The 14,583-nt window shown below is 51.1% G+C and overlaps 1 long non-coding RNA gene across 1 annotated transcript; it reads left to right on the top strand.

The window, feature by feature from the left end:
* Nucleotides 1-8,290: 8,290 nt before the first annotated feature.
* Nucleotides 8,291-11,243, top strand: LOC121141959. Its single transcript, XR_005878945.1, has 2 exons — nucleotides 8,291-8,652; nucleotides 9,203-11,243. It is a non-coding gene; the product is annotated as an uncharacterized LOC121141959 (long non-coding RNA).
* The last annotated feature ends 3,340 nt before the right edge of the window (nucleotides 11,244-14,583 follow it).

The raw sequence follows: 14,583 nt of genomic DNA, 5'->3' as shown, positions 1-14,583 counted from the left end.
GCCTGGTCTACAGAGCGAGTTCCAGGACAGCCAGGGCTACATAATGAAACCCTGTCTCACCGCCCCCCCAATCCCTGCCTGCCCATCTGCACAAAAGAGTCCAAACCTTGTTTGTCACGGGTGTTTTAGGGACTCAGCCCAGGAAAACTTGTGAAGAAATGGGTTTGCCCACCATCTGGTGCCTTTATGACTGTCATATCGCCCATTGTGGAATTGGGACAGTCAGTAGAGCACAATCAGAAAAACGTGAAATCTGAGATATTAGTTTTATCTGTGCACACATGTATGTATTATAAAAATATGGGCATTGGCATGATTTAATTACAAGCTGCTGTGTGTGTGTGTGTATGCACGCGTGCACACGTGCGTTTGGTTTTGGAGACAGGGTTTCTCTTGAGTAGCTCTGACTCTCCTGGAATTCCCTCTGTAGACCAGGCTGGCCTTGAACTCAGAGGTCCTTCTGCTTCTACCTCCCACTGGGATTAAAGGGCTGTACAAACATGCCTGGCTATCTGCTTCTTATTTTTAAAGATTTATTTATTTTTGTTTTATGTGTATGAGTGTGTGTATGTGTGCCTGTGCACCACATGTATGTCTGGATTACGGGTAATTGTGAGCCATCTGGTGAGTCTGGGAACTGAACCTGGCTCCTCTACAAGAGAAGCAGGCGCTCATAATCACTGAGCCATCTCTCTCTCCAGCACTGTAAACTGCGTTTAAATTATTCACATTTTGAGCTACCGATTTTCATCTTGAATGTCCTTGAAACACTACATATTTTGCATTCTATGGATAGACTCTTGTTGTGTAAGGCATTTTTTGTTAACACTTTTATTTTTTAATGAATTATTTTAACATGTTTGTAGATGTATTTTCAGGAAAATAGACTTCCTTTTCTATAGTATGTTTCTAAGGAAAGGTCTTAGAGTCTCAAGGTATTTTAAAGATACTGGGAAATGCTAGATCGGATGGTCTAGCTGCCTGGAAGGCTTCTTCCAAGGCTCGAGGGCGGTGACTGTGGACTGGCAGAGATTAGCTCCCAAGGCTGCCCAACCTCTCCACAGCTCCCCAGGTCGGGAGATGCCTTGGCTCAGCTGCCTTCTCTGGAGCTGTCTGAAGATGTCTTGTTTCTACAGCCACCATCAGGATGGCCCCAAGGGATGTGTGGTTCTCCACTGGGACCTTCTCTTTCTGGCATCTGAGGTAGGGACAGAACCACCTGTCCTGAGGAATCCTGAAAACACCTCCAGTGCTTTGGTGGAGTCCCTCCCAACCCCAGGGGAGGTTTGCTTACCTCTTGGCCTATGTAAATGGTCACATGAGGTCCAGCAGCTGAAGCCAGCAATACCTGGAAGTCCTGTCCTGGACTTGCTCCACTAAAATCTGTGCTACCAAGATCTTCAGACAGAATATTTGAGCAAATCTCTGAATGAGGGTGTCTCTGCTCTGACCCCACAGAGCTAGCAGGAGGCCTTGGAGTCCTGCCTGGCTCCAGGATCCCTACCCTGATCCCTGTCCTCAGTTCAAGGCCAGCCTGGTCTTGCATAGCAAGATCCTGCATCAACCTCCTGCTGCCCCCCCCCCAAGAGGAGCAACGACCTAGCACAAGGTTCAACTGTGGTATAGCATGGGTCAGAATTGCCTTCGGTTTGAAGGCTGAGTCATATTCCCCCGAACGAATAGACGACATTTCTTTGTCCTATTTCTATGGACTTGGGTTGCCTCACCCTCTGTCTGTTAAGTATATGCTGCCGTGGGCGTTATCGTGCCCACATCAAGAGTCTTCTTTCAATCCTTTGGGTGTTTGCCCAGACACAGGATGGCTGGGCCACATGATAAGTCCATTTTTGACTGTTTGGAACACGTTTACATTCATACCAGCAGTGCACGTGCATTCCTCTTGCCCCATGTCCCTCCCGGCACTGGCTTCTCTCTGTTGTTCCCCATCAGGTTGTTCCCCATCTGGTGTTTTAGGGACTGGCAGCCAGCAGTCTCGTCCCTCACAGTCGGCTTGTGTTTCCGCCTTCTGTCCAGCGTGTGAGTCCCAGCTTGCTCTCCACACTCTGTCCAGCTTCCTTCCTGAAGCAGCAAATGCATGCCCCACCCCCACCCCAGCAAGGGCTCCGCAGTGTGTCCTTTCCATCCTACAGAAAAGGCACCTTCCCTTCCTCTCCCTTCTAGCCCAGGCTGCCCCTCCCATTGGCCACCAATCTCTTCACGGAGGCCCAGTCTAGCCGTGAGCTGCCCTGGTGGTGGTGGCGGCTACCCAACTCTTCTGGGCTCATAGCAAATGAGGGGACATGTCCACACGTGCAGATCTTGAGCAGTGCCTAGCTGACAGCTCAGATGAGGCGAATGGGGACAGAAACGTGGAGGTAATCCCAGGATGAATGGATCACGGGGACAGCGCTGTCAGGAGGGACAGGACGTGGTGAGCAAACACCTGGAACCACAGACAACCCCTGCAGTGAACAGTGGCAAGACTTGGAGCAGGGAGGTTGGGGAAACTGAGGGAAAAGCCCTGAAGGTGGCTTAGGAGTGCTGTCTGTCTGAAAGGGTTTTAAGTTCTAGGGAGGAGACCTGTATCTTACTCCTGTGTTTTGGGGGTGGGGACTGGACTTTATTTGATTTCAACCCTCCCCAGTCCCCCTGTCCTCCCCCTCCTCTTTTCCCTCCACATAGCCTTCCTGTAAGCTGTTGGCTTTACGGACGCTGTAACGATACGCGACACACAATGACTGAAAGTAACGCTAAGTATTTTATGTAGAAAATTACTCACAAGATACCAAACCCCGAGAAGCCCAGCAGATCTCAGCTAGCGACTGGACCGGAAGCCGAACTCCAGGAAAAGAGAGTGAGACTTCCTGTGCGCTGTCTTTTATGCCTTCCCCCGTGGGCCTGGCTAGTGACGTAGTTCCGCCTACGTACGTATACGTCTTTACGTCCAGCCGTATACGTCTTTAGTCCTGCCTAAAGTGGGTGTGGTTAGCGGTGTGGTAAACCGCCCTTTTATTACCTCATCTGTATGCGCCTCTAGTAAGTCACATGTTTAATGGCGGCATAGACTTAGTAAGTCACATGTTTAATGGCGGCATCAGACTTCCTCCTACATAAGCCAAGTGAAGGAACTTCCCCACACCAGGGGCTGGCCCTCCTGGCTCCACTGTACTCACCTCAGACCTCATCCAGGCCAAGCCAGTGAGGGAGAGGCGGAGGACTGATGGAGTGTGCCCCCAGAAGAGGCAGGAAGCATTGCCAGACAGAGTGTCACCCACCCAGGTTTATGTTGGGTTTTGAACCTCTTAGCATGGACCCATTGTGTCCTGTTTAACTACAGCCTAGGGCATAGAATGAAGGTCCATCTCCCTCGTCTCAGACACACAGCTCCCGCTTGGAGCAAATATGTTATCCATGCATGCATTCATAAACCCTTCAATCCCGCAAATGAGCCCCCTGCTCCGGCTGTCACTTGGCACTATGTTGGTAGCTGGGGCTGTTGTGAGGCATGGAGGGGGGAGGGGCTTCAAGTGAGATGACTGTTGTCCTCCCCACCAAACGACGGCTCCTTGCCCCAACTAAAACATTTCCTTTCTTTGTCAAAGGAAGTTCTTCATTAGGAAGCTTCACGAACAGAAAAATAAAATCTCCAGCTCATTGTTGGTTCTGACCTTTGCATGCAACTACTGTTTATTGTATCGCTGTTTCAATTTGTGTGTGTGTGTGTGTGTGTGTGTGTGTGTGAACAGGCGTGCCATGGTTGGAGTGTGGAGGACAACTTAAGTCAGCTCTGTCCTTGTATCAGGTGTGTCCCCAGGATGGTGCTTGGGGCATGGGATAAGTGTGATTACCTACTGAGCATCTCTCTGGCCTACTCACTCAGTGTTTTACATGAGATCTGGGACCCATTCTTGGGTCATTACTCTTGCATGACAAACACCCCATCAACCGAGCCGTCTCCCTGCCTCCTGACCTCACGCCTGTCTGCCTTCTGTGGACGGTGACTCCAGTGTCACTGCATTTTCATGTCTGTTTAAGTTCCCTGGGCCTGTCTCACACAGGTGTGCCCCATTGCCCAGTTAGGGATGCTGGTTCCCTCCTCAGCCGCTCTGATGAGCAGGTGAGATCCCTCACTGGCCTTGGACTAGCACAGCGCTCTGGTGGCTCCATCGCCACAGCTCCCACATTCCCTTCACCCGGGTTCCAGCTTGGCTTCCCACCCGTCTGGCCCCAAAGTGATGGTGTCTGCCTCTCTGCCCTGCGATACATTTCTTCCTCTGGGGCCAAGCAAAGGGAAGGTGGAGAGAAAATCAGAGGGGACCCCATGATTCTGGGCGGTAGACTGGGTGGAGAAAAGCCCCCTCCTCAGGAGCTTGAGGCCATGGCTGGGCCCTTGTGGTGGGTTTGCTGGTAACTGAACCCCACCCCCACAGACCAGCATGGGCAGGTGATGGGCATCACTTGGCGGGAGGTGCAGACCGAAAATCAAGAACCAGGGGCGTGGCCTAAACGCCCCTGCAGCCAAAGGGAGCCAAAGAGGGCGTGGGTGAGGGACCTTCAGGGTAAGGGCGCTTGCTGTGCAAGCACAAGGATGGGGAGTTGAGTCCCAGCACCCACATAAGAAATGTCCATGTTCAGCCGGGCGTTGGTGGCGCACGCCTTTAATCCCAGCACTTGGGAGGCAGAGGCAGGCAGATCTCTGTGAGTTCGAGACCAGCCTGGTCTACCAAGCGAGTTCCAGGACAGCCTCCAAAGCCACAGAGAAACCCTGTCTCGAAAAACCAAAAAAAAAAAAAAAAAAAAGAAATGTCCATGTTCACACACATGCCTGTAACCCCAGTGCTGGTCCTGCTGGCCAAGGGTCCAGTTCCAGTTTTGGTGAGACATCCTGTTTTAAGAGAATAAGGTGAAGTGATAGAGCCGATCCTAAACCCTCCTCTGGCCTCTTTGTGTGCACAGTCATGCCAGCACACACGTCTCTCTCTCTCTCTCTCTCTCTCTCTCACACACACACACCTCATACCACACACACATGAAAAGAACCAAATTGGTGTTTCCAGGGTGGGGGGAAATCAGACATTGATTTTCAGTTGTCTCATGGTTTCTATTGCTGTGAAGAGACTTCATGACCACAGCAACTCTTATAAGGAAAACATTTAATTGGGTGGCTTACAGTTCAGAGGTTCAGTCCATTATCATCATGGTGGGACATGGCAGCTTGCAGACAGACATGGTGCTGGAGAAGGAGCTGAGAGTTCTGTATCTTGATCTGCAGGCTTCAGGAAATGAGCTGTGTCACTCAGTGTAGCGTGAGCATAGAAGACTTTAAAGCCCCCCTTCCCCCAGTGACACACTTCCTCCAACAAGGTCATCCCTATTCCAACCACACCACGCCTCCTAATAGTACCAGTTTGTGAGATTATGGGACCCATTACATTCAAACTACCACACCTGGTAGATGCCTCATCCTCCCGCTTCAGTTTGAGGTCTTTCTGAAGGCCATCCCAGGGTCACCTCAGAGAGAGCACACCAGCCGAGGCCTAGGCTGTCCGCCTCTGTGGGATCTTGCAGGTGTGGACACACCCCATTAACACCTGCACTCTGCTCTCCCAGAATCTGTCTGCTGGGCTGGGGAACTGGACCCAAGATGGAGGACATATGAAACCTGCCCCCTACCTGTCACTGCATACACCAGGCTGTGCCTTGCCCCGCCTCTGGCCAGCACAGGGAACTTTGTGCTCTGACAAGACCCCGGGTGGGTGCGCCTTAGAGCGCCGCTGATGAAGAGTTAGAAGGTCCGATGCACGTGCCCGGGGACTACTGCTCCAGTGTGGTACCATCACCTCCATGCCACAGCGGCAGTGCTGTGAGTGGCCAGGTTTTCCATGAAGTTAACAGCTCTTGGTGACGTGCCAAACAAAACACAGCTCTCTCGGTTTGCACAATGGTTGAGTTCCTGGAAAATTCAGTTTGTCTAAAAACTGTACAAACCTCCCTTTGTCACGTAGACTACGGGACATTTCTTCTCAGGCATGACTGTGTTGTGGGGTCCCTGCCCTTGTACTCTATGGCATTGTGATCATTAAAAATAGCCTTGGAATTTCTCAACTTGTCCCACAGGAGTGGCCACTGTCCTCACCTAGAACAAGTGCTCTCTTCCGACGACGGCCTGCGCTCGAAACTTCACGTTTATTTATTGAGTTCTCTCATCAGCTTAAGAGGCCAGTGCCAAGAAAACAAAAATAAAAACAAAAACCCCAAACAAAAACAAGACACCAGGCGGTGGTGCTGCACACCTTTTAATCCCAGCACTGTGAGGCAGTGAGTTCAAGGCCAGCCTGGTCTACAGAGTGAGTTCCAGGACAGTCTGGGCTTCACAGAGAAACCCCGTCTCGGAAAACAAAAGAAAAGAGAAAAGAAAAGAAAGAAAACCAAAATTCTGGTCATCAAACATTTCCAAGAGGTCACACAGCTGGCGTGAGAGCAAGCCAGGCCTGGGATGGCCTTCAGTCAGATCCTTGTGCTCTGTCCCAGTTTCCTTCTAACTGTCAAGCCCTGCATTTTGGGATCTGTGGCCACAGGGAGCTGGGGTAACGAGGCTGAGAGCAGCTGGGCCTCTGGCAGCCTCATCTGAGGTATTAGTTACCTTTCTCTGTGCTGTGACAAATGCTTAGCCAAAGCAACCTAAGCAAGGGTCAGCTTTTAGTGTTAGAGCTCATGCATCTTGATGGGGGTCAGAGTGGGCAGAGCACGAGGTGGCTTGTCACACAGCATCTTTACAGTCAAACACAGGAAAAGATGGATACTGGCCCTCAGCTCACTTCCTCCACCCATACTCATGTTCAGTGTGTGTGTGCGCGTGCATGCGTGCGTGCGTGCATGCGTGTGTGTGGTCTTCCCTCTTTAGTTTATCCTCTTTGAGGAGTCCCCTGTAGACATTCCAACAATGGAGATCAACCGTCACACTTGCACAAGGCCTGCAGAGCCTGGGTTGGCGGATGGAGCAGTCTCAGACCCCCTTTCTCAAACTCACCCGGAGGTGATTGTCCATATACCACAGAGGGACCTGAAGAGGCGGGCAGCCAGGTCCTGAGTCCATTGGCCACCCTCACACTCCAATATGGGCCCCGGGAAGTAGAAGTACCTGTGTCCGGCTCAGATGGCACGCTGCCAGCAAACCATCCTTCTCTCCCTTCCCTAGCCCTGGGCATCCCTGGCTCCTCACCTCTTCCTTAGCCCTGGGCATCCCTGGCTCCTCCCCTTCCCTAGCCCTGGGCATCCCTGGCTCTTCCCGGAACACGCATCTCACATCCCACATTCTCTTCCGGTATGAAGAGAAGCACGCAGATCTTTAAGACCCGGACTCAGGTGTCTTTGGTCTCTGCTGTCCACGTCCTCAAGCACATGAGCACCAGGAGCCCCGGGAAGGGCCTCGTGGCCCTGTGTGGCTATCTCCCACACCGTCCCTGCTGCTGCAAGGTCTGACTTGACAGAGGGCAGCTGAGACCCGGCCCCTCGGCCACTGCTGCCTGGTGGTCTCCTGTCTTACAACACCCCAGGAAACGACCATGACAAGCTCATCCCCAGGGAACAAACATGACAAGCTCCTTTTCACAGGAGGAGAAATTGAAGCTGAAAGAGATATGGCAACATCTGAATTTAGAGCCAGGGGCAGCTACAGGATTGGTCCTGCTTGCCTCAAATGCTTCCATGTGGTTCCTGTCCCTGAGGATAAACAATACACAGCCTGGGCCCCAAATCTCAGGGGTGCTGGTCTGTTTGGAGACAGCCAGGTCTATTTTTTTTTTTTTAGGTTTATTTATTTTAACGTTATGGGTGTGTTTGCATGCATGTATGTCTGTGTGGCATATGCATGCAGTACTCCTGGAGGCCAGAAGATGGTGCCAGATCTCTGGAGTTAGCTGTCATAACGTTGCTGGGAACTGAAACTATATCCTATGCCAGAGCAAGAAATGCTCTTAACCACTGAGCCATCGCTCCAGCCTTACATTTATTTTATTTTATTTTTTTCTGGGGTGGTGGCATGGTGGCTCACATGTCTCAGTGCACATGTGGAGGTCAGAATTTGTAGGAGTCTGTTCTCTCCTTCTACCAGGGATCGCAAGGACTCAGCACTGCAGGCTTGGTGGCAAGTACCACTTGGATGGCCTTCGACCTTTTTCAGAAGTGCTCCAGGCGGTTCTGACCAGCAGCAGTGCTTTGAATGAACTTGACCTTGAGCCAGGTTTTGAAGGATGGCTGTTTGGCAGTTGCACACAAGAAACACCAAGGCTTGGGGGTAGGGCTGATCTGGAGGCAAGAGGAGCCCTTTCCCTGTGCAGGGTCTCCCAGACTGAGCCTGAGCCAGAGAGCTGGCGTGCTGCGCTAGGGGTAGCTTGCTTGGGGTGCTCTGCTGGGGAGGCCTTTCCTGGGGGTGCCCTCCTGGAGATGTGTCGCTTGGGGGTGCCCTGCTGGGGCTTTCCTGCTGGGGTGTCCTGACTGTGTTCCTTCCTTATGGGTAATCACATGCTTCCCCAGGGAGCTGTGTTTGAGGGGCTGAGGGCGTGTGAAAGCGCACAGTGGGCTGTGTTGGTCCAGGGCCTTCAAGAAGCAGTCATGAAGTTGGGAATAATGCTGGAGACCGTCTGAGGGGAGGTAAGTGCTTGAGAGAAAACCAGCAGGAAGAGGAGAGAGGCCTGAGACTACCATGCAAGTCTGAACCCGAGGGAGGCAGGGAGGACAAGGCCCGGAGGAGCGCCTGCCCGGGGGCTCTGACATTTAAAGAAGACTGTGCTTGTCTCTTGTCCCTGTCACTGCCTGGGAGGTACTGGGGGCAGGGGGCTACTGTAAAATCATGTGGTGGGTTCATAGGGCTGCAGAGGGCCTGGCAATCTGAAGTCTTTCCCATGGCTGTCTGGCCAGTTCTCACTGGGAACACTGGGTCTTTAAGCTGTGACTGGCTGGTACACTCCGAGTCTTCACACACATACAGGCAAGTTTCTCAGACTTCCCAGGCTGCAGTCCCATATGTGTTTCATAGACCCAGCAAGATAGTTTGCTCACCGAACTCTTGAACTCTCCTAAGAGCAGTACAGTGCTTACCCGGAGGTGGAGACTCAGGATGTCGGCCTGGGTTTAGTTCATGCCAGGCCCTCGTTTAGGTCCCCGCCACCCCCTCCAACCTCTTTAGTTATTGTCCTTTTAGCCGTTAGCCATGCCAACCAAGCCATTGGGAGAGCGTGAAGATACGGACTCACTCAGAAGGAACCTTTCCCTGTAAAGCAATGGACAGCTGTGGAACCGTGCTCACTGCCCACTGGCCCATGCAGAGCGCTCACCCTGGCCCAGTGTGGAGGCTCGGGAGCCTGGAGCACAGCAACACATTGGGAGAGGGCCTGCAGTCTGCTCCTGCTTCTCCCCGCTCTGGAATCCAGCATCTTACCCTTGGACATGTGGCACTTGTCAGATACTAAACGGACACAAACGCACGACCCTGGGTCTCAGTCAAAAGGCTGATGGGAGGTGGGGAATCTCACTGCTCTGCCCCAGACGTTCCTGTCCTTCCCCACGTTAGGTGCGAGTTATTCTCAGGATAAGCTCAGTGCGGGTCATTCCAGATTGATCTTGAGGCCACAGGGCCCCCAACTGTGACCTCACTGTGCAGCACAGACTTCCTCCTTACCCTCCTGGTGACCCCATCATCTTTGCCACCTGGTGCTCCTTGAGGCAAGTGACTCATACACAGAAACCTTCCCAGGACCAGGAGGGACCAGGCCAAAGTGTGAAATAGAAACTAATCCTAAAGTAGCATGGCTGGGAGGCGGGCAGCCCGTCACCAGGAGAGGGGCATGAAGCCTGGGAGAGGAAGGGAGAAAACGCCAGAAGAGTGGGCGGGCAGGGGGTGTGGGGAGGAGCTCTCTTGAGACTGAGCGTCCAGAGGGGCAGGAACCAGGTCCTATACCTAGGGCCTGGCAGGCGGCTCGCATGCAGTGAACTCTGAACGGACACTTGGCTGACGGTCTGGTTCACTTTGCAGAAACTCGAATAGTGGCTGCAGACAAGAGTGAGGATGGCGTGGGGACGAGAGGCGCTTCCTCCCCACTGGATAACAGTAGCGGAGCTCTTTTACCCCAGGGTGGCAGCCCTGTGAGAAGCCCCAGCGGGACCAACGAGGAGCCTCCGCCTGATCCTGGGTAGCTTGGGGAGGTAGCTCAGTAAGCTGAGCTTTTTGTCAGCGCTCGGGGCACCATGGTCAGCTGTTTCCAGCTGTGGACACTGCAGAGGTCTCCCGTGTCCCGTCTGGCAGCTGCTGTTGTCACTTGGCTATGGCTAGACCAGACCGAGTGGTACATGTGGAGTAACTGCACTTGGATTTCAAAGATAACCCTGTGAGAAAAGATGGCTCACTCAAAATTTTATGTTATGGGTGTTGAAATGATAATGAATGAAATAATACTCTGCCGAAATGATAATATTTAAATAGACTGGGTTAAAGAATATTAAAACTGACTTTACCTATTTTTTATGGTTAATGTGGTCAGTAGAACAGTTTAAATTATATTTATAGTTTCCATTCTATCTCTGCTGGTCAGCACTGCCCTGCATTGGGTCCACATTTGTTTTCTCACAGGTCTGTTGTGGGGACAGGCAGTCTGCCTGTGTGGAGCAGTTTCTTTTCAGTCTGCCATGCAATTGCGTGACGATGCTTAATGAGGTCTCACATGCTTGGTGAGGTTTCAGGGACTGCAGAATCCTCAGGAATCCTCCACTGAGAGCTGAGAGTCTTGTACCTCAGGACACAAGGGACCTCCAAGGGTCACCCACCAGGTAGTCAGTGATGGGGATTACTTTGGTCACACAGCGTGACCCAGATGCCACCTAGAGGGGACTCATTATGATTATATATTGATGGAGAGAACTCAGACCTTGATGGTGAGGAAAGGCCTCTGCTGGGAGGAGGAGGCAGAGGGGAGGAAACAGGAAGTGAGCCGGTCAGTCAGAGAGTGGCTCCGGAGGTCGAGGGATGAAGAGGACTTGAACCAGGAAGAGGAAATCCCAGTGACCCAGTGAGCAGCTTCAACAGAGGTTGAAGTAATTTGACGTATTTACTTTAAAGGTAATCCCTTCCATGTTAGCCTATATTATTTACATGGTAGCTGTTGAGTCATGCCTGAGTAAGTCAATAGTCCCCTTCTCAGGGGCATCGCCATGTAGACAAATAGATTATAAACAAATGAATAAACCAATAAGACTTTTATTCATTCATTTGTTTGGTTTGGGTTTTCATGACAGTGTTTATCTGTGTAGCCCTGGTTTTAGTAGTGCTGGGATTAAAGGTATGTGCCATCAGGCTAAACCAATATGACTTTTAAGGTTAGCCAGGCAGTGGTGGTACATGTCCTTAATCCCAGCACTTGGGAGTCAGAGGCAGGAGGATCTCTGTGAGTTCGAGGCCAGCCTGGTCTATAGAGCAAGTTCCAGGACAGGCTCCAAAACTACACAGATAAACCTGTCTTGAAAAAAAAAAGACTTTTAAGGTTGGCTACATATGTAAAGAATGAAATGTAATAGTGACTGGAGTGGGCGGAGCCATGACACCCCCTTTCTGTGCATAATATTAGCATGGGAGTGAAGATTTGACGATGAAGAAGCCACTACTGAGAGAGATAGACTTGGGACAGCAGGTAGCCGTGTGGGCTCACTTGGGACAGCAGGTAGCCGTGTGGGCTCTCGTCTGGTTGGGTGGACAGGATGGGATGGAGGAAACTCGGCAGGGTGAGGTATCTTCGTCTGTGCCTTCCTTTGTCAGGGCCAGAGCTACCGCGTAAGACGGGATTGAGGGTGAAGAGGGCACACGTCCTGAGTGGACCTAGGAGCTTCCACGAAAATTTTGGAAATTGTCCTGTGTGGTCCTCCTTCTTCCTCAGGGATTGCTGGCCACCAGTCCATGAGGATGGAGGGAGCAGAGGCAGGGAATAAGGATGGCTGTAGATGCAACAAAGGTAGCCCTCTGGGATATGACTTCAGTGAGACCCACTGTATATGGAATGCGTAGGTTTGGGGAGGGTAGCTAGGGACAAACTCTAATTTGCATTAAATGGCACACTCTTATCATACAGCTGGACCAGGGGAAGCACAGCTCTATCAGATTGGCTAGAGCATACCTAATTACCATGTGGGCATCAGGGGAAGAATATTTGCAGGGAACTACGTCAAGGGTCATCCTTGAGATAAGTTAGGCATCTGGGCCTAGAGACATCCTCCAAATAAGGGCAGGTAGAGAGCAGAAGACCTCACTGGGGAAGAGGTCCTTCATTTTGCTGAGCTTGGAGAGAGCTGCCGGGCTATGGCAGAATGCAACCTCTACCCAGCAGGGCCTCCCAACAGTCCCAAGGACCATGGATGGTTGAAGGGTTTTGAACAAGATAGAGACCCCATCAGCTATGAAAGCGAAGGTCACTCCTGCCACGATGTACTGAGCAGATGGAGGAGCCGGGGCCCCGTCTCAGGGGACTGGCAAAGTCGTCTACGTGAGAAAGGAGGACATCCTGAACTGCGGGTGGGACTCATGACAACAGAAGGGGCAGGGAGCGAGATCACAGGGTAGAGACAAGACTTCTGTATTGTCTGAGGGTTTGATGGTGATGGGAGGAAAAGATCAAGGAACACCTGCAAAGGGTTGATTTAGGACACTGGATAATGCCCGGCGATGGTGATCGCACACCTTTAATCCCACCACTCGGGAGTCAGAGGCAGGTGGATCTCTATGAGTTCAAGGCCAGCCTAGGCTACAGAGCGAGTTCCAGGAAAAGCTCCAAAACTATACAGAGAAAACAAAACAAAACCAACCAAACAAACAAACAAAACACTGGATAAGGGGTGCTTGATGCTCAGTGGATACAGATGGAGGAAATGAGAACAGGTTTGGAACCAGTTGTGATAAACCCACATTAAGGAATCTTTCATCATAAAAAAGATTGGCATACTAAAGTATGCTACAGCATGGGTAAACCTTGAATATATTCCACCAAGTCAGTAGTCCCACTTTTGGGAGCCTTATGGTATAGAGAAATAAATTATAAACAAACAAACTCTGGCCCTGGGTGAGTTTAGGACCCTAAAGGTCTTGGCAGGGGCAGTTTCTAGTAAATCTATCCCCAGGGTTCCTTCCTGTGGCATGGAGTCTGATTCCCCAGGTTTCCCCTATTTCCCAAATGCCAGGATATTTTTTAAAGATTTATTTATTATGTATACAGTGTTCTGATTGCATATCAGAAGAAGGCATCAGATCTCATTACAGATGGTTGTGAGCCACCATGTGGTTGCTAGGAATTGAACTCAGGACCTCTGGAAGAACAGCCAGTGCTCTTAACCTCTGAGCCATCTCTCCAGCCCCAAGGCTCAGTTTTATAATCCCAATTTTTGCAATAAAAGCTCCCTTGTTTCTGGCAACTAGGAGGCCTAGCCACAGGGCATGTATAGACTTGTAAACTCTGTTTCTGTCTCATATCTTCCCTTTCTTTAACACAAGCAGACATTTGAAGTGGGGGCGCTGGTGACAAAGGTCAAGATGAATATGGTTGCTGGTCTGTAGTCACACTAGCTAATGCCATCCTCAGTTCCCAGGCCCAGGCCTGAGGGTGTAGGGGTTGGACCCTGACCCTGTCCTTACACCCATAGGACAAGACACAACACTCAGGAGGAGGTAGAGAGACGGGGAGCAAAGGGCCTGGTGACCGATGAAGCCTAATGGGTCCACAGTCTGGGAGACACTCCATTCGGTAGTGACATCTGTGGCTTCTGCTGTCTTGACCCAGGTGTGGTGGATCCATCCATGGTGTAATGCCAGCTACTTTTACAGCTACAAGAATGAAAACAATCACCATGTAGGGTCCTTTCTAAGTTGGTTTCAGGGTCCCTTTGACTCCCCGCCTGACTCAGACTTTTGGACTTGAACAAGGGGACACTGGTGGTGGATTTGGAGGTGGCCTGGGTTTCTCAGATAGTCCAATGAATAGCCTTTATGGAGAACTGGAGGGCTTTAGTGAGTTCCGCTAACTGCTGGTCACTGAGCCTGGGAAGCAGTGGAGGAGGTCTTCTGCACATAATCTCAAAACCGGTAAATGCCCCCTTCCCGTATGGGGTGCAGCAGGCCCTAAGTGCAACAAAGGAATGAGGTATATTCATCTGTCTTAGTTAGGGTTTCTATTGCTGTGAAGAGACGCCGTGACCATGACAACACTTTAAAAGGAGAAACATTAATTAGCGTGGCTTACAGTTTCAGAGGTTTAGTTCATTATCACCATGACAGGACATGGTGGCATGAAGGCAGACATGGTGCTGGCTACATCTAAATCAGAAGGCAACAGGAAGTAGACTGTCTCACTGGGCATGGCTTGAGCCTATATGAGACCTCAAAGCCCACCTCCACAGGGACACACTTCCTCCAACAAGACCACACCTACTCCAACAAGGCCACACCTCATAATAGTACCACTTCCTTTGGGGACCACTTTCTTTCCAACCACCTTTCCAACACCCTTTACTGGACTCTAATGAGAGTTTTGTTGGACTTTTTTTCTTTTT

This window comes from Mesocricetus auratus, unplaced genomic scaffold (assembly GCF_017639785.1).
Source record: "Mesocricetus auratus isolate SY011 unplaced genomic scaffold, BCM_Maur_2.0 Super-Scaffold_100008, whole genome shotgun sequence".
NCBI classification, from domain to species: Eukaryota; Metazoa; Chordata; class Mammalia; order Rodentia; family Cricetidae; genus Mesocricetus; species Mesocricetus auratus.
The sequence above is the reverse complement of the archived record's forward strand: the minus strand, read 5'-3'. Positions and strand labels throughout refer to the sequence as shown.